General features: G+C 43.6%; 2 long non-coding RNA genes across 2 annotated transcripts in view; both read left to right on the forward strand.

Moving 5' to 3' along the window:
- LOC112071747 (uncharacterized) overlaps positions 1 to 2,305 on the forward strand; it is a 10,236-nt gene extending 7,931 nt beyond the window's left edge. The window contains exons 2-4 of the long non-coding RNA XR_002894163.2: positions 1,334 to 1,390; positions 1,540 to 1,653; positions 2,067 to 2,305. This is a non-coding gene — a long non-coding RNA (uncharacterized lncRNA). The remainder of the gene's footprint in view (positions 1 to 1,333; positions 1,391 to 1,539; positions 1,654 to 2,066) is intronic.
- A 2,252-nt stretch (positions 2,306 to 4,557) lies between these two features.
- On the forward strand, positions 4,558 to 6,293 carry LOC139024617 (uncharacterized). The gene is made up of 2 exons (XR_011475949.1): positions 4,558 to 4,616; positions 4,669 to 6,293. It is a non-coding gene; the product is annotated as an uncharacterized lncRNA (long non-coding RNA).
- The last annotated feature ends 14,121 nt before the right edge of the window (positions 6,294 to 20,414 follow it).

Raw genomic sequence — 20,414 nt, forward strand, 5'->3', positions numbered from 1 at the left:
TTTGGCCCCTTAGTTCCAGTGAAGATGAATCTTAACGCTACAGCATACAATGACATTCTAGACAATTCTGTACTTCCAACTTTGTGGCAACAGTGTGGAATACCCTTTCGTTTCAGCATGACAATCCCCTGTGCATCAAGCGAGGTCCATACAGAAATGGTTTGTCGAGATAGGTGTGGATAACTTGACTGGCCTGCACAGAGCCCTGACCTCAACCCTATCGAACACCTTTGTGATGAATTGGAATGCCGACTGTGAGCCAGGCCTAATCTCCCCCAACATCAGTGCCTGACCTCACTAATGCTCTGTGGCTGAATGGAAGCAAGCCCGCACAATGTTCCAACATCTTAGTGGAAAGCCTTCCAGAAGAGTGGACGTGTATAGCAGCAAAGGGGCACATACATTTTTACCTGTATGTACCTTGATTGTTTATTTACTTGTTGGGTGTTTTTTGGTGTGGGGGTTTACCTGTGGTTGGGTACCTTGGTGGATGGGGTTTACCTGTGGTTGGGGGGGTTTTACCTGTGTTTATTGTGCCTGTATTTATCTGTAGTTTTGTTTACTTGTAGTTTGTTGTACCTGTATTTATTTAGTTGATTTTACATGTAGTTCTTTATTTTACCTGTAGTTTATCTGTAAATCATTTTACCTGTAGTTTGTTTACCTGTGTTTATTTTACTTGCAGTTTTATTTTACTTGCATTTATTTATAGTTTATTTGACCTGTATTTACATGCAGTTGTTTAGTTTTCCTGTAATTAATTTGACCTGTTTATCTGTAGTTGTATATTTTACGGGTTTACATGTAGTTGTGTTTCCTGTAGTTTAGTGTACCTGCAGTTGTTTAGTGTACCTGTGAGTTATTTAGTGCAGTTGTTTAGTGTACCTGTAGTTGTTTAGTGCAGTTGTTTAGTGTACCTGTAGTTGTTTAGTGCAGTTGTTTAGTGTACCTGTGAGTTATTTTGCCTTTATTTATTAGCAATTTATTTGACCTGTATTTATCTGTCGTTTATTTGACCTGTATTTATGTTGTTTATTTGACCTGTATTTATGTTGTTTATTTGACCTGTATTTATGTTGTTTATTTGACCTGTATTTATGTTTATTTGACCTGTATTTATCTGTTGTTTATTTGACCTGTATTTATCTGTTGTTTATTTGACCTGTATTTATCTGTCGTTGACCTGTGTTGATGAATGTGGTGTCCATGAGCAACAGTCATGGAGGTCATCCTGTCAGTTGTACCGTTACATGTTTACCTCTCCCTTCACCTGACGGCTCTTTAACTGTCCCTCAGCTCTGTTAACCAGGTCTGTCTCTCTCCTCCCACACAGGCTCCAGCTCCTATGCCTTTCCCCATGACCACACCGCAAGTGCCTATGTATGGAATGGTGAGTGCCGTTCACACAGCCATATTAATACCACGGGCCTAGGAAGGCCCACATCCTTCTGATGCTAAACATGTCCCCCAACTTTCCTGTCTCTCACTGTCTTGACACATTAAAACAAAAAGAAAAGCTTGATGTTTTTTCTTCCCCAGATTCCTCAGATGGGTCAGATGGGGGGTGTACAGGTGATGGCCACCCAGCCCATGATGTACAACCAGCCTGTACTCAGATCCACAAACCCCTTCTCCCCCATGCCTGGAGCACAGGTGACCCCCAGACCCTACAATACTGTTATGCCCCATCCCCTGAACTCAGATCCACAAACCCCTTCTCCCCCATGCCTGACCCCCAGGTGACCCCCAGACCCTACAACACTGTTATGCCCCATCCCCTGAACTCANCTGTTATGCCCCATCCCCTGAACTCAGATCCACAAACCCCTTCTCCCCCATGCCTGACCCCAAGGTGACCCCCAGACCCTACAACACTGTTATGCCCCATCCCCTGAACTCAAGCAACCCTACCTGACACCCTTAATCCAAATTCCTTTATGGCCCTACAATTGTACATCCCAACTCACAATCCCATTTTCCCCTGCAGTTTAGTGTCTTTCTGCCATTTCCCCTCACTGACTGGCTTTCCTTCCTCTTTCTCTCTCCTTTCTCTCCGTCTCTCTCAGATGCAGTTCATGTAATTTCATCGGGGGGAGCAGAGTGACAAAATTGATGGCTTAAACACACAGAGCGGACGAACGATGAATAGGGGAACGAATGAATGAAAGACTGAGGGGCAGACAGAAGAAAAACCAGCCAACACCAAATACAAGAGGAGAGGAAGATGAACCCGGGAGATGGAGGGGTAGAGGAGGATAGACCCGGGAGATGGAGAGGTAGAGGAGGATAGACCCGGGAGATGGAGGGGTAGAGGAGGATAGACCCGGGAGATGGAGAGAGGAGGGTAGAAGGGTAGAGCAAGGAAGAGGGGAGATTGGGGAGTGTTTATGATGTCATAAAGGCTTACCTCTCTGTCTGAAACAGCCCCCACCCCCCCAAAAAAATACGGAACCCCCATAAATGGACAGGTCTTTTGGAGTAGACGGTGTGAAGGGGTCAGGTTTGAAAGGTCATAGGTTCATTACACATAGGACCAGTGTGTACATTGACTTMTCTGTGTTGGGTTAGTTTGTCTTCTGTTAACTTTGGTGTATATAGATGGATTACGCCCTGTTAAAATGACTGGGACTCTTCGATGTTGTAGGTATGTTACTGAGCTGATATTGAGCACTTTTGACACACACACATAGACAGACAGAGGTGTGGATCTAGCCATGGGCAGAACGGACTGATTTGTCTAGAAACAGATCGGCAGGTTACAGTTGGAGCCATCCTCTCTGGTTGGTGAGATACTTACAAACCGGTAGGAACTCAGTAGTTTGTGTTCTGGTTTTCTATCTCTGTGTGTGCGCACACTGTTTATAAAGCATTACTTAGTGAGCTGGTCTCTAGCTGCTTTCTTAGACTAAAAGGTCACCAAATTAAAGCTGTTTTTTGTTTTCCAACTTTCTCACTGTTACTCATCAACAGGGTGGAAATGTTTGTCCCTGCTCGCTAGCCGTCCTTGACTGTTTGCTAGTTCAGAAAAAGGCACTTAAGGTCTGTATGTTACCCATGGGAGGTGTTTCAGACATGGAGAAGCCACACCAGGTGGAATCCAGACTGGATAGAAAACATTAAGGACACCCCTCTACCCTCAACCAATCATCCTTACGTCAATCAGACTGGATAGAAAACCATTAAGGACACCCTTCCACCCTCACCTCATCCCAATCTCTCACGTTGCTTCTCATGTATTCTCGTTCCGTGTCCGTGGAGAGATGCTAGCAGAAAACTGTTTGAGCTCATCTGAAATTGGCAACCCTCGTTCTTTCGCCTACTCCTAAGGCCCCCATGGCTAAATCACTACTTCCCTAAGGCCCTGGTTAAAATAGTGCTCTTACAGTGTTTAGAGAATAGGTTGCCTCTGGGGACAATTGCTTGATGTGTAAAAGTGTTATCTAGCCCCAATTATATATAACTGCGTCTGGTCAAAAACAGGTTTCCTCATCCTTGCTTGCCCTCGAATTTTGACGGATTCATGCTTACACACACCACACACACACACACCACACACACACCACACACACACACCACACACACACACACACAGGCATGCCTAAAACGGTGTGCCACACATGATGTGTAGCACGTTACAAATTACACACACACACACCCACATGCAGACACGGAAGGTCAGTGCACAATTGTGCAACATGTTAGATTTTTCTGGGGTAATTTCTGTGGTAATGTCAAATTTTAAATTTTTTATGTTCATTTTTATCGTATGTCATTACTCATTTATGTATTGTTTTAAAGCAATGCTCTGTCACTTTTCCTCCCAATTGTCAAGATGTCAAAGTAACTTCTGGTGTCAAGGGATGATATCCTGTTGTTTGAGTCTAAGATACTCTCATCAACGGGTGGTTTCATGATGTTTTGAACAGTCTGTGTGTCAACAAGGTTGGTATGGTTCACACACTGAAACTTATTGCCAAGGATTACTTTACGTTAATACTTTTTGGGGCACATGGGGTTGAAAATGGACAAACCCATTACTGGTTTGATAACACCTCGGTTCCATATGCTTAATGAAAGGATGCAACACTCTGGTTTCCCATTATGCTTAATGAAGGATGATAAACACTTGGTTCCCATATGCTTAATGAAAGGAGGTGATAAACACTCTGGTTCCCATATGCTTAATGAAAGGATGATAACACTCTGGTTCCATATGCTTAATTGAAAGGATCTAACACTCTGGTTCCATATGCTGTAATGAAAGGGTGCTAACACTCTGGTTCCCATATGCTTAATGAAAGGGTGATAACACCTCGGTTCCATATGCTTAATGAAAGGGTGATAACACTTCTGGTTCCATATGCTTAATGAAAGGATGATAACCTCTGCGTTCCCTATATGGTCCTGTTAATGAAAGGGTGATAACACTCTGGTTCCCATATGCTTAATGAAAGGGTGTCTATGGAACTATTGCAGCTCAGGGGTTAACAACTTTTGGCCAAAATAACCATTTTGCCACAATTTCCACTGTCGTAATTCCCCTGTATAAAACGCATTGCTGTGTTTTCCTGTGTAACACGCTCATGCCATGTGTTGCTCACCCAGGGCTGTTTTCTGTCTGTTTCCTGCATCTTGGTAGCAGGTCTGTTTCCTGCATCTTGGTAGCAGGTCTGTTTCCTGCATCTTGGTAGCAGGTCTGTTTTCTTGCATCTTGGTAGCAGGTCTGTTTCCTGCCTCTTGGTAGCAGGTCTGTTTCCTGGCTCTTGGTAGCAGGTCTGTTTCCTGGCTCTTGGTAGCAGGTATGTTTCCTGGCTCTTGCCAACTTATGTAATTGTCATGCTAAATGCTGCCCGTGGAGTAGGCAAAAGCACAAACAGACCTGGGACCAGGCTAATATCTTGGCGCTGAAGTCGATGATGACTATGCCCCCTGATGTACGTACAGCTCTAGATTCTTCCTCTGGTCTCTCCAATGCCTGTCTAGTATGTACAGCTCTAGATTCTTCCTCTGGTCTCACCAATGCCTGTCTAGTATGTACAGCTCTAGATTCTTCCTCTGGTCTCATCCAGTGCCTGGTAGTTTATAGTTATAAAATATCCCCCTCCTTGTATACTGTCAGGTAGACCCAGCTCTAGAATTACCCCCGTCTTGCTGTCTCTTCTTCATTCTCCTATAGATACGGCTTTAGAATCCCCTTCTAACTTCCTGTTTTGCTGGGCTCTGTCATTGGCCTTCACTGCTTCTGCTGTGAGTGTGCTTGTCCCCACTCCACAGTGTCCATCAATCCTGGAAACTTTAAAACTGTCTTGGATTGGATCATATGCATCGATAGCCAATCGGCTGGCTACGGGTGGTATTATCATCCTTATGACAGATGAGGCCTGTAGTCTTTCTGAAATGTCTCTTTGTCTAAAGGATAGCCTCGCTATAGTAGCACCTGTGTAAGGGGGGGTTGAGTGGTGGTGGTGGCTTGGAAGTTAAGGGCTCCCCTCAATCTTTGTGGCCCAAAACAGATGCCCTTCTCTGGACTCCCCGGATTCATACAGTCCCTGAATCTGGTGGGCATGGAGCTCTGGGTAGCAGTTGGTCTTTTAGGCCCAGATCTAGGATCAACCCTTAAGCCATAGGGCTCTGGTCTAAAGCAGTGCACTATATAGGGAACAGGGCTCTGGTCAAAAGTAGTGCACTATATAGGGAAGCTGGTGCCATTTGGAATGCAACTTATTGTTTGCCATTAAAAAAAAAAGAATAAAAAAAAAAAAAAGTTATCTCCCAAAACATTTATCTTTCCTTTCTCCTGAATTTATCACGTCTTGTGTTCTCCAGTTTGTCTTTAATTATTATTTTGGGGATTCCATGCAGAAAAACAATGTATAAAACAAGTCCTGCCTGTAAATTGAGGTGTTTTGTGTAAATTTGAGCTGGTTTCAAAATGGTGGAAAGGCAGAGAGAGTGACAGCGTGAAGAGTCTTCTCTCCTCAATGAATACATGGTTGTGATGTCTTGTCCTCGCTACACCTTAAAAGCTAGCCTGGTGAAACAAGACTGAAACGTAAGCATATCAGCTTGGATTTCAGGCTAGTTAAAAGCATGATCTGATCTACTCTGTCAACTCACTCAAGTGTCCGTGTTGTCATGAAAAGGCACCCCTAACCTAACCTGCTACAAGAACCGGTACCCCTAACCTAACCTGCTACAAGAACCAGTACCCCTAACCTAACCTGCTACAAGAACCGGTACCCCTAACCTGCTACAAGAACCGGTACCCCTAACCTAACCTGCTACAAGAACCGGTACCCCTAACCTAAACAGACCTATTCAATCTCAATTGTCTTTCCTTGATTCCTGTCTTCTCAAAATGCATTGGTCTGACGGTTGTAGCCCGACCCACTTTTCCAAAGATGCCATGTAACTTTTCCTCCTATTGAAATGGGTCTTTTTGATAATATCTAAGTGAAGCACCCTCTGTTGGTGAGCCTTTTCATACGAGACACGTGTCAGTGAATCTGAAACGCACAAAGGAAGAGGGAGGCTTTTGGGGTTATGAAAGGATACATTTGGGGTTATGAAAGGATACATTTGGATACATTTGGGGTTATGAAAGGATACATTTGGATACATTTGGGCGTTATGAAAAGATACATTTTGTATAACATTTGGGTTATGAAAGGATACATTTGGGGTTATGAATGGATACATTTGGGGTTATGAAAGGATACATTTGGGGTTATGAAAGGATACATTTGGATAAATCTCTCCCTGAAATGTATTTGTTTTATCTGTTAAAAAAAAAAAAAACGTATAAATTCCCTCGTTTTCAGTCGGTGTGTTCGTTCAAAGATTTTCCTGTGGACATTTTTTTTCCTACATGTTTTTTTTGGTCTCAACTATTCTTCTGACTGCTGCCTGGTGATTTACTATGTACATATAAACACACACATAATATACATCCTAAATGACAACCTACTCCCTATAGAGTGCATTACTTAGTGAACTACGTACAGTAGGGAAGAGATTGCCATTTGCGATGCGTGCACACACACCTGCTATAAATTTGTTTTCTGAACCTGAGCGATAATTGCATTATGTGGTATATATATAATATAATACCCAATGGGGGATTTCATGTATGGAGAAGGAAGGCGATTGGCTGCATGTCTACAGGCCATCAATGAATTGTCCATTTGATCAGTTGTTGATCGATTGATTGGTCGTCAATGATTCAGAGAATGACACCTTCGTCTCTGATTCTTCTCGTTCTTCCCCCTCTTTGTAAATGTTTATTTATTTATGCAGAAATATAAGGATTTTATTAAGCATGGAAATAATACAAAACAAACGTTTCAGAATATAATTCAATTATGGGCTTTTATTTTAGTTTTGTTTTTGTTGAAATAAAGTCATTTTCCATTCCTTTTAGTGTTTTGTGATTTTTGTTCTGATTCAAAACCACACAGAATTCAAAGGTCAAGACCGTATGCTATTGAAAATCGTTTGGCGTTAGTGTAGTGCAAGGGGTGGACCTACAGTAGGCTTTAGTGTGTCCAGTTTTATGTTTGTCCCAAAAAGCCAATATTTATTAGTGACAGGCCTTAGTCCAAACTACCAGGACAGGCCAGGAGAGAGGAATGCCAAGCCACTGCTAGATAAGGACTGACCGCTGAAGAGCGGCAGGGAGGACTAAGTGAGAGGGGCATAAAGTCCGTGATCTTCAGGTCGTAGCTCTAGAAAGAGGCCCGAGTTCCGGATTGCCAATCCCGAGTTGGATGAAAGTTCAAGAAGTATTTTCCCAGTCGTAGCTTGTTTTTCCTGGGTTCCCAGTGCTCTTGAACTCATTGAAGACAGATTTTGCAGTTCCGAGTTGTTTTGAGCGCGACACAAATCATGTGACAGCATGGCCAATGTTGAGTTTATCATTTTAAAATAGGAATATAGACTTAATCCCAGACGTGGGACCACACAGCCACTCCACTGAATAGCAGGCTAGTGATTGCTTTGCAATGCTTGCAGGTAGCCACTGATTCCTTCCAAACCACTCAATGTTGAATTTGAGATTTCCAACTTGTGTAATGTTTGTCCAATGGCTGATGAGTACCGATATGTTTTATCTAGAATTTCTTCATATGACAAGGATTTGCCAGTAGATTGTCGACTTGATTCATGATGACTGTTAGCTAAGATTTTGAAATGATGTTGACATGATCAGTCCGGTCAAAGCTACTAGATTTGATGTCATTTTATGTGGCCAATGACCTTGAGCCTCCTTGGATGGGAACTTCTAATGTAACTCTCCTGCAGCACCCAAGTGGCTTGAATTTTCGAGCTCTACCCTTAGTCTTGGCGGTGATGTAGTGTCCCCATGAGTGACAGAACACTGAGCAACGCTCTATTTTCTGCTGGCTAGCCCCACCACCACAGAAAGCACTGAGCTAGGCTGAAACACCTGCATTTTGGAGCTGCCTTACTCAAGAAAAKAAAAAAGAGACCATGTTTTTATGCAGCTTTATTAACTCAATTATGTATGTTTTACATTGTTTGCAAACTGAAATGTGACACATTAATGGCAAAATAACATGCAAAACAGGCAACCCCCCCCCCCCCACCCAAAAAAAACATTTTTATTTATTTTGGGGTAAAAGTGTGGGTATCAAAACCTGCTGTGAATGACGGGTCGCCACTGTTTTAGTGTGTCTGTTAGGAACACCGTGTGCTAGAGTAGTAGTCATCCAATCACTGACATATCATGGAGAGATTCCTGACAGAGATTGTATTGTAAACGTGTGTGTGACAGATGTGCATATGAGAGAGGCAGACACTAGCTAGGTTTCCATCCAATTGCCGACAGATTTTCATGTGAACATTCTACAGTAGGTCCTTAATGATATGGACACCGAGGATTTTGAAGCTCTCGACCAAAAGTAAATCTCAGCTCTGTTTAAAAGTACACTCAAGAAAAACGATTGTATTTATCATCGTGATTCCAGAGTAAAACAAAAGTATTTTTTATTTTATTTTTATTTAACCTTTATTTAACCAGGTAGGCTAGTTGAGAACAAGTTCTCATTTGCAACTGCGACCTGGCCAAGATAAAGCATAGCAGTGTGAACAGACAACACAGAGTTACACATGGAGTAAACAATAAACAAGTCAATAACATGGTAGAAAAAAAAAAGAGAATCTATATACAATGTGTGCAAAAGGCATGAGGTAGGCAATAAATCGAATAATTACAATTTAGCAGATTAACACTGGAGTGATAAATCATCAGATGATCATGTGCAAGAAGAGATACTGGTGTGCAAAAGAGCAGAAAAGTAAATAAATAAAAGCAGTATGGGGGGTGAGGTAGGTAAATTGGGTGGGTAGTTTACAGATGGACTATGTACAGCTGCAGCGATCGGTTAGCTGCTCGGATAGCAGATTTTTAAAGTTGTTGAGGGAGATAAAAGTCTCCAACTTCAGAGATTTTTGCAATTCGTTCCAGTCGCAGGCAGCAGAGAACTGGAAGGAAAGGCGTCCAAATGAGGTTTTGGCTTTAGGGATGATCAGTGAGATACACCTGCTGGAGCGCGTGTTGCGGGTGGGTGTAGCCATCGTGACCAGTGAACTGAGATAAGGCGGCACTTTACCTAGCATAGCCTTGTAGATGACCTGGAGCCAGTGGGTCTGACGACGAACATGTAGCGAGGGCCAGCCGACTAGGGCATACAGGTCGCAGTGGTGGGTCGTATAAGGTGCTTTAGTAACAAAACGAATGGCACTGTGATAAACTGCATCCAGTTTGCTGAGTAGAGTATTGGAAGCTATTTTGTAGATGACATCGCTGAAGTCGAGGATCGGTAGGATAGTCAGTTTTACTAGGGTAAGTTTGGCGGCGTGAGTGAAGGAGGCTTTGTTGCGGAATAGAAAGCCGATTCTTGCTTTGATTTTGGATTGGAGATGTTTGATATGAGTCTGGAAGGAGAGTTTGCAGTCTAGCCAGACACCTAGGTACTTATAGATGTCCACATATTCTAGGTCGGAACCGTCCAGGGTGGTGATGCTAGTCGGGCGTGCGGGTGCAGGCAGCGAACGGTTGAAAAGCATGCATTTGGTTTTACTAGCGTTTAAGAGCAGTTGGAGGCCACGGAAGGAGTGTTGTATGGCATTGAAGCTCGTTTGGAGGTTAGATAGTACAGTGTCCAAGGAAGGGCCGGAAGTATATAGAATGGTGTCGTCTGCGTAGAGGTGGATCAGGGAATCGCCCGCAGCAAGAGCAACATCATTGATGTATACAGAGAAAAGAGTCGGCCCGAGAATTGAACCCTGTGGTACCCCCATAGAGACTGCCAGAGGACCGGACAACATGCCCTCCGATTTGACACACTGAACTCTGTCTGCAAAGTAGTTGGTGAACCAGGCAAGGCAGTCATTAGAAAAACCGAGGCTACTGAGTCTGCCGATAAGAATATGGTGATTGACAGAGTCGAAAGCCTTGGCCAGGTCGATGAAGACGGCTGCACAGTAATGTCTTTTATCGATGGCGGTTATGATATCGTTTAGTACCTTGAGCGTGGCTGAGGTGCACCCGTGACRGGCTCGGAAACCGGATTGCACAGCGGAGAAGGTACGGTGGGATTCGAGATGGTCAGTGATCTGTTTGTTGACTTGGCTTTCGAAGACCTTAGATAGGCAGGGCAGGATGGATATAGGTCTGTAACAGTTTGGGTCCAGGGTGTCTCCCCCTTTGAAGAGGGGGATGACCGCGGCAGCTTTCCAATCCTTGGGGATCTCAGATGATACGAAGGAGAGGTTGAACAGGCTGGTAATAGGGGGTGCGACAATGGCGGCGGACAGTTTCAGAAATAGGGGGTCCAGATTGTCAAGCCCAGCTGATTTGTATGGGTCCAGGTTTTCCAGCTCTGCCTCACCAACATTATACGACTATATAGAAAAGCCTTTAATTGCTGAAATAAGTCACTGAATGAGGAGAGATTAGTCAGTGCAGAGATGTATTATAGGTTATGAATGTGTAGGGGACTTCTGAGAATGCTTTAGATAGCGTTGATGTGTTTGGACCATAGGTGTCAGAGACAGCATCCCGAGGGGACTTTCCTATCGTAGGGCTGTACCCACGGGTGCCATAGCAACGAGAAGTCCCAGGAGCCTTCGCAGCCGACAGTGACGTCAGATAAGAACGGCATGAAACACAACAGAGAGGAGATCATTTACCAGGGGCCCAAATCAGCTGAGGCACAGCAGGAGAGACCCAGGTAGAGTAGTAGTGTAGAGGTGTGAGTGTGGGCTCTTTTGAGGATTTTCTTTTGCATTGAATCTTTTGAGACTAGAGTTGCTTCAGCCTTTTCTTAACAATACAATACTATACTACTATACAATACTACTATACTATACCATACTACTATACCGTACTACTACACAATACTATTCTGCTATACTATACCATACTAGACTATCCCATGCTACTATACTATACTACTATACAATACTATGCTATACCATACTGCTATGCTATACAATACTACACTACTATACAATGCTACTATACTATACCACACTGCTATGCTATACAATACTATACCATACTACACCATACTATACTACTGATTGATTGTCTGTCTCCTCCAGTTCAGATGAACATCATCAACAAGGCAGAACTAAAGCAGAAAAGGTAAGAGTGTGTGGTGCGTGTGCGCGTGTGTGTGTGTGTGTTAGCTTCTTCCTTTTTCTGTTAGTTCTTGTGGATCAAATTGTTGCATGGTGTTTCTATGTAAAAGCAGTTGGTTTCAATGCCTCTGTTGACTAATGACAAAACTTCTGTGTTGAAATATAACATTTCAGTGACTCGGAAATTCCTTTTTTGCTGAGTAAGATTTCAGCAGGACGTTTAACCCCACACGGTCTCTCTGCCCCTTCCTCTTCCTCCTCTTTCTGTGTTTAGTGATTTCTCATCCTCTCTCTCTTTCATAATCTTAATCTCACACAATATCTCTCTCTCTCTCTCTGTGTGTGTGTGTGCACGACTTGTGTGTCACAGAGAAGTGAAAAATGTGAGGTGCAGTGACTCCTGTCTTTGTCGATAATGAATCTGTAGCATTCTGCTGATGCAGGATAACAGACTATTTTAGGCTCCTGCTCTCTCTTAGACAACTTTTTCCCATAATTCAACAGTTTTTACCAGAGCCATATATTTTAGAGAGTTGGACCAACTTTAAGAATTTTGAATATTGATCTAATTCTAGAAATTCAGTTACATAACATTACACAGGAATATTTAAATGTTGCAGTGTCATGTTAATTAATGCATCGTAATGTAGAACCCTCAATGTCTCAACTCTCTTTATACATGGCTCTGGGTTGGACCAGACATACTGTACATGTCCAAACACGGTACATATCCATAACCAACACACACTGCCAAAGCAAAATAAATATTAACATTTCAGCTCTTATTGAAAAGACATACACTCCAATCTCAAAGTATCCATAACAAACACATTTCCCCAGTATTGGGAAATAATGGGATTTTAATTCTTCTGGCGAAGTTAAAAGAAGTGCTAAATTAAAAATGCAACCTGATTGATCTAAGGGGTTAAATATGTTCTCCTAAAGCGTTGTTGCCATCTAGTGGCCCAAGTTGGTAACATTCCCTGTCCCAGGCTGACTGACACTACATTACATCCCTGCTACATTACCTGCTTGTTAATGATCAGAACGAGAACAAAAAGGTCACTGGTGCAAATATCAGCAGGAAGCTACTGTTGTACTAATGCTCTTTAGAAAGACACTTAAACTAGTTTGAGTCCCAAATGGTATCCTTTTACCCATAGGGCTCTGGTCAAAAGTAGTGCACTATGTAGGGAATAGGGTGCCATTTAGGGACGTATCCCTTGAGTTGTACTATACCCATAGATTAGAATATTATGGCACATCACGACATTCCGATGCTTGTTTGTTAATTATTGTTGATACCAAGCAACAGAGACCCACAGAGAGACCTGTACACCACATTCACCCGGAACCACGAGGGAAAGGCAGCAACACATCACCCTGGAACCACGAGGGGTAAGGCAGCAACACAATCACCCTGGAACCACGAGGGGGAAGGCAGCAACACAATCACCCTGGAACCACGAGGGGGAAGGCAGCAACAACAATCACCCTGGAACCACGAGGGGGAAGGCAGCAACACATCACCCTGGAACCACGAGGGGGAAGGCAGCAACACATCACCCTGGAACCACGAGGGGTAAGGCAACAACACAATCAACTTTTACACGCCTGTGTTATACAGTACTGCAATATTCTGCCGCAGGTACAGTATTATACATACTATTACATACTCCTCTACAATTATAAGTACTGGAGCTGTTGATGTGTAAAGACCATATAATTTTATGCTTACCTGGACAAGAAGGGCTGTACTATGGGCAAACATTGCTGGGTCCAAAAAGTGTTCAGTGTCAGCTCCCTAAAATACCTCTAACCTTTATTACCCTTATTACCCTTTATAACCTTAATAACCCTTATAACCCTTATTACCCTTATAACCTTAATAACCCTTATTACCCTTTATAAGCCTTATTACCCTTTATAAGCCTTATTACCCTTAATAACCCTTATTACCCTTTATAKGCCTTATTATCCTTTATAAGCCTTATTACCCTTTATAAGCCTTATTACCCTTTATAAGCCTTATTACCCTTTATAAGCCTTATTACCCTTAATAACCCATATAACCTTAATAACCCTTATTACCCTTTATAACCCTTATTATCCTTATAACCCTTATTACCCTTTATTGCCCGTATAACTCTTATTACCCTTTATAACCCACATTACCCTTATTACCCTTTATTAGCCTTTATAACCCTTATTAGCCTTTATAACCGGCTAATGGCTGTGTTTCCTTCTGTTCCTGGTGCCGTCTTAGTTTTTATACATGAAAATCACTTTGAAATGTTGCTCTAAATAGTTAACTGTAAACTCTGGGGTTGACATTCTGTCTCTGTGTCTCTCTGTCTCTCATTACGAAGCTAGTGTGTAGACCGAATGTGACCATCTATGCCAAGAACGCCAACCCTGAACTGTCCTACGTTGGACACCCCTTCAAACGAGTGGATTTGGCTATTCCAGCCACACCCGTTGTTGACGGGTGTATAAAATCAGTGACTTTCAGTGACTTTCAGAAAGTCTCAGTGACTTTCAACGTGGCATCGTCATTGGATGCCACCTTTCCAACAAGTCAGTCAAATTTCTGCCCGGCTAGACTTCCCTGGTCAACAGAACAGGACCGCCGAGTGCTGAAGAGTGTAGCGCGTAAAAATTGTCTATCCTCGGTTGCAACACTCACTACCAAGTTCCAAACTGCCTCTGGAAGCAACGTCAACACAAGAACAGTTCGTCGGGGACTTCATGAAATGGGTTTCCYTGGCCGAGCAGCCACACACAAGCCTAAGATCACCATGCACAATGCCAAGCGTCGGCTGGAGAGGTGTAAAGCTTGCGGCCATTGGAAACGCGTTCTCTGGAGTGATGAATCACGCTTCACTATCAGGCAGTCCAACGGACAAATCTGGGTTTGGTGGATGCCAGGAGAACGCTACCTGCCCCAATGCATAAGTGCCAACTGTAAAGTTTGGTGGAGGAGGAATAGTCTGGGGCTGTTTTTCATGGTTCTGGCCCCTTAGTTCCAGTGAAGGGAATTCTTAACGCTACAGCATACAATGACATTCTCAACGATTCTGTCCTTCCAACTTTGTGGCAACAGTTTGGGGAAGACCCTTTCCTGTATCAGCATGACAATGCAAGCGAGGTCCATACAGAAATGGTTTGTCGAGATCGGTGTGGAAGAACTTGACTGCACAGAGCCCTGACCTCAACCCCTTCAAACACCTTTGCAATGAATTGGAACTCCGACTGCGAGCCGGGCCTAATCGCCTAACATCAGTGCCCGACCTCACTAATGTCGCTCTTGCTGCTGGTGATTCTTTTATCCACCTCTTCGAAGACGATACCATTCTGTATACTTCTGGCCCTTCTTTGGACACTGTGTTAACTAACCTCCAGACGAGCTTCAATGCCATACAACTCTCCTTCCGTGGCCTCCAACTGCTCTTAAATACAAGTAAAACTAAATGCATGCTCTTCAACTTATCGCTGCCCACACCTACCCACCCGTCCAGCATCACTACTCTGGACGGTTCTGACTTAGAATATGTGGACAACTACAAATACCTAGGTGTCTGGTTAGACTGTATTATGATACAGTGAACATACTGTCCGTCCAGTCCATGTTTTCATTATTATACAGGGAAACATTACTGTCTTGTCCAGTCCATGTTTTCATTATGATACAGTGAACATTACTGTGTGTCCAGTCCATGTTTTCATTATAATACAGTGAACATTACTGTTCCAGTCATGTTTTCATTATGATACAGTGAACATTACTGTCTGTCCAGTCCAATGTTTTCAAATGATACAGTAACATTACTGTCGTTCCAGTCCATGTTTTCATTATAATACAGTGAACATTACTGTCCAGTCCATGTTTCATTATAATGACAGTGAACATTACGTGTCCAGTCATGTTTTCATATAATACAGTGAACATTACTGTCTGTCCATGTTTTCATTATGATACCAGTACAATTACTGTCTGTCCGGTCCATGTTTTTCATTATAATAACAGTGAACATTACTGTCTGTCCATGTTTTCATTATAATACAGTGAACATTACTGTCTGTCCAGTCCATGTTTTCATTATTATACAGTGAACTTACTGTCTGTCCATGTTCTTCATTATGATACAGTGAACATTACTGTCGGTCCATGTTTTCATTATAATACAATGAACATTACTGTCTGTCCAGTCCATGTTTCATTATAATAAAGTGAACATTACTTTCTGTCCAGTCCATGTTTTCATTATAATACAGTGCACATTACTGTCTGTCCATGTTTTCATTATGATACAGTGAACATTACTGTCTGTCCAGTCCATGTTTTTCATTATGATACAGTGAACATTACTGTCTTCCATGTTGTTCATTATGATACAGTGAACATTACTGTCTGTCCAGTCCATGTTTTCATTATAATACAGTGAACATTACTGTCCAGTCATGTTTTCATTATAATACAATGAACATTACTGTCTGTCCAGTCCATGTTCATTATAATACAGTGAACATTACTGTCTGTCCGAGTCCATGTTTTCATTATGATACAGTGACATTATGTCTGTCCAGTCCATGTTTTCATTATAATACAGTGAACATTACTGTCCAGTCCATGTTTTCATTATAATACAGTGAACATTACTGTCCAGTCCGATGTTTCATTTAATACAGTGAAACATTACTGTCCAATCCATGTTTTCATTATAATACAGTGAACATTACTGTCCAGTCATGTTTTCATTATGATACAGTGAACATTACTGTCTGTCCAGTCATGTTTTCATTCTTAATACAGTGAACATTACTGTCTGTCGGTCCATGTTTTCATATAATACAGTGAACGATTACGCTGTCCAGTCCATTTTTCATTATAATACAGTGAACATTACTGTCTGTCCAGTCCATGTTTTCATTATAAATACAGTGAACATTACTGTCCAGTCCATGTTTTCATTATAATACAGTGAACATTACTGTCTGTCCAGTCATGTTTTCATTATAATATAAGTGAACATTACTTTCTGTCCAGTCCATGTTTTCATTATAATACAATGAACATTACTGTCTGTCCAGTTTTCATTATGATACAGTGAACATTACTGTCTGTCCATGTTTTCATTATGAACAGTGAACATTACTGTCTGTCCATGTTTCATTATGATACAGTGAACATTACTGTCAGTCCATGTTTTCATTATGATACAGTGCACATTACTGCCAGTCCATGTTTCATTATGATACAGTGAACAAACTGTCTGTCCAGTCCATGTTTCATTATAATACAGTGAACATTACTGTCCAGTCCCTGTTTTCATTATAATACAGTGAACATTACTGTCCGGTCCATGTTTTCATTATAATACAGTGAACATTACTGTCCAGTCCATGTTTTCATATAATACAGTGAACATTACTGCCAGTCCATGTTTTCATTATAATACAAGTGAACATTACTGTCCAGTCCATGTTTTATTATGATACAGTGAACATTACTGTCTGTCAGTCCAGTTTTCATTATAATACAGTGAACATTACTGTCCCAGTCCATGTTTTCATTATAATACAGTGAACATTACTGTCCGGTCCATGTTTTCATTATAATACAGTGAACATTACTGTCCAGTCCATGTTTCATTATAATACAGTGGAACATTACTGGTCCAGTCCATGTTTTCATTATGATACAGTGAACATTACTGTCTGTCCAGCCATGTTTTCATTATTATACAGTGAACATTACTGTCTGTCCATGTTTTCATTATAATACAGTGAACATTACTGTCTGTCCAGTCCATGTTTTCATTAATCATGAACATTACTGTCGTCCTAGTCATGTTTCATTATATACAGTGAACATTACGGTCGCGTCCATGTTTTCATTATGATACAGTGAACATTACTGTCCGTCCAATACAGTGAACATCACTGTCTGTCCATGTTTTTCATTATGATACAGTGAACATTACTGTCGGTCCGGTCCATGTTTTTCATGTCACACCCAATTTCAGAACGCCTAAATCACCACTTATAACGATAAGAAATGTACATAAAGGCTTCAACGCAACACAAGATGGGATCTCTGCTCAGAGTTACAAATTGCATCGCTGGATCATTGCGTATTTTTGCCAGTAATCAGAGCGGCTATTTGGTGTTCGATACTGTACGTACGGCTTAAAGAGGGACATTACGTTACCCGTGTCTAGGTCCTGGGTTCCGGTTTGAACTTGGGGTTCTCTAGTTTCTCCCAGACCACAGCATCCACCTTACGGAGTGACACTTCCCATTAGAGGGAACCGATGTTGACCACACTGTCAAGCTACATCTGCTACCTAGAGGAGAGGGCGGGGGGGGAACCATGTTGACCACACTGTCGCCTACATCTGCTACTAGAGGAGAGGGGCGGGGAGGGAACCAAGGTTGACCACACTGTCAGCTACATCTGCTACCTAGAGGAGAGGGGCGGGAGGGGAACCAGGTTGACCACACTGTCGGCTACATCTGCTACCTAGAGGAGAGGGGCGGGGAGGGGAACCAGGTTGACCACACTGTCGGCTACATCTGCTTACCTAGAGAGAGAGGGGCGGGAGGGAACCATGTTGACCACACTGTCGGCTACATCTGCTACCTAGAGGAGAGGGGCGGGGAGGGGAACCATGTTGACCACACTGTCGGCTACATCTGCTACCTAGAGGAGAGGGCGGGGAGGGGGAAACCATGTTGACCACACTGTCGGCACATCTGCTACCTAGAGGAGAGGGGCGGGGAGGGGAACATGAGACCACACTGTCGGCACATCTGCTACCTAGAGGAGAGGGCGGGGAGGGGAACCATGTTAACCACACTGTCGGCTACATCTGCTACCTAGAGGAGAGGGCGGGAGGGGAACCATGTTGACCACACTGTCGGCTACATCTGCTACCTAGAGGAGAGGGGCGGGGAGGGAACCATGTTGACCAACTGTCGGCTACATCTGCTACCTAGAGGAGAGGGGGCGGGGAACCATGTTGACACACTGTCGGCTACATCTGCTACCTAGAGGAGAGGGGCGGGAGGGAACCATGTTGACCACCCTGTCAGCTACATCTGCTACCTAGAGGAGAGGGCGGGGAGGGGAACATGTTGACCACACAGTCGGCTACATCTGCTACCTAGAGGAGAGGGCGGGGAGGGAACCATGTTGACCACACTGTCGGCTACATCTGCTACCTAAGAGAGGCGGGGAGGGAACCATGTTGACCACACCAGCGGTACATCTGCTACTAAGGAGAGGGGCGGGAGGGGAACCATGTTGACCACCACTGTCGGCTACATCTGCTACCTAGAGGAGGGGCGGGGAGAGAAAATAAAGGTGAGGAGAAGGAGAGCGAGGAGAGGAAGAAAGAGGAGAGGCAGAGGACAACCTATTTGTTAGAGAGACACCATTTGAGACACTAACCAGTCCTACTAGGAAATGTAAAGAGAGAGAAGAAAGCAGAGAGGGAGCGACTCAAGCGAAATAATTACAATATAGCAATTTAACACTGGAGTGATAGATGTGCAGAAGATGAGTGGTGTGGAAGTAGAGATACTGGGGTAAAGGAGCAAAATAAATAACAGTATGGGGATGAGGTAGTTGGATGGGCTATTTACAGATGGGCTATGTACAGGTGCAGTGATCTGTGAGCTGCTCTGACAGCTGGTGCTTAAAGTTAGTGAGGGAGATATGAGTCTCCAGCTTCAGTGATTTTTGCAGTTCGTTCCAGTCATGGCAGCAGAGAACTGGAAGGAAAGCCGGCCAAAGGAGGAATTGGCTTTGGGGATGACCAGTGAAATATATCTGCTGGAGCGCCTGCTACATGTGGGTGGGTGTTGCTATGGTGACCAGTGAAGCTGAGATAAGGCACGGCTTTACCAGCAAAGACTTCTAGATGACCTGGAGCCAGTGGGTTTGGCGACGAATATGAAGCGAGGCCAGCCAACGAGAGCATACAGGTCGCAGTGGTGGGTAGTATATGGGGCTTTGGTGACAAAACGGATGGCACTCCCCCGGCCACCACCCACACCAAGGCACGAAGCTCCACAGCTCTAGCCAACCCCACACCTCACAGTCAACACTCAGCAATTCCCAACCCTCCCGCGTGATATCCCACCCCCTACCTCCACTATCATACACCACACCGCCCCACTGCCTCACGCACCACTAGCATGAACCCGACCTCTCATCACAGGCGAACCCCCCGCCTTAACCCCTCTGCACACCTGTGTCCATCACCACCCCGGGTCACCATTTCAGAAGCCCTTCTCCTCCCCCCCTTTCTCGACACATCCAACCACAACCCACTGCACACTCCGCCCACGTACCCTCCTTCTGGCGCCCTATCAGCCCCCGCCCGCCCGACGCCACACAGACAGGGAGGAACCCAAGCTGCCCACCTCCATCTCGATCACCGCTCCTCTCAGCTCATAACCCTGCAATTCCGCCTACTCCTTCTCTCTCTACAAACTCAAACCCCTAACCCGCCTCCCACCCCCCAGTCCCTCCCTCTGTGATAGACTGCATCCAATTTGCCTGAGAGAGTGTTGAGCGCCTATTTTGTAAATTACATCCCGAAATCATGGTTCGTTAGGATAGTCAGTTTTACGAAGTATGTTTGGCGCATGAGTGAAGATGCTTTGTTGTGAAATAGGAAGCCGATTCTAGATTTAATTTTGGAATTGGAGATGCCTTAATGTGAGTACTAGAGGAGGAGATT

The sequence above is a fragment of the Salvelinus sp. IW2-2015 genome, unplaced genomic scaffold (genome assembly GCF_002910315.2).
Source record: "Salvelinus sp. IW2-2015 unplaced genomic scaffold, ASM291031v2 Un_scaffold1707, whole genome shotgun sequence".
Classification (NCBI taxonomy): Eukaryota; Metazoa; Chordata; class Actinopteri; order Salmoniformes; family Salmonidae; genus Salvelinus; species Salvelinus sp. IW2-2015.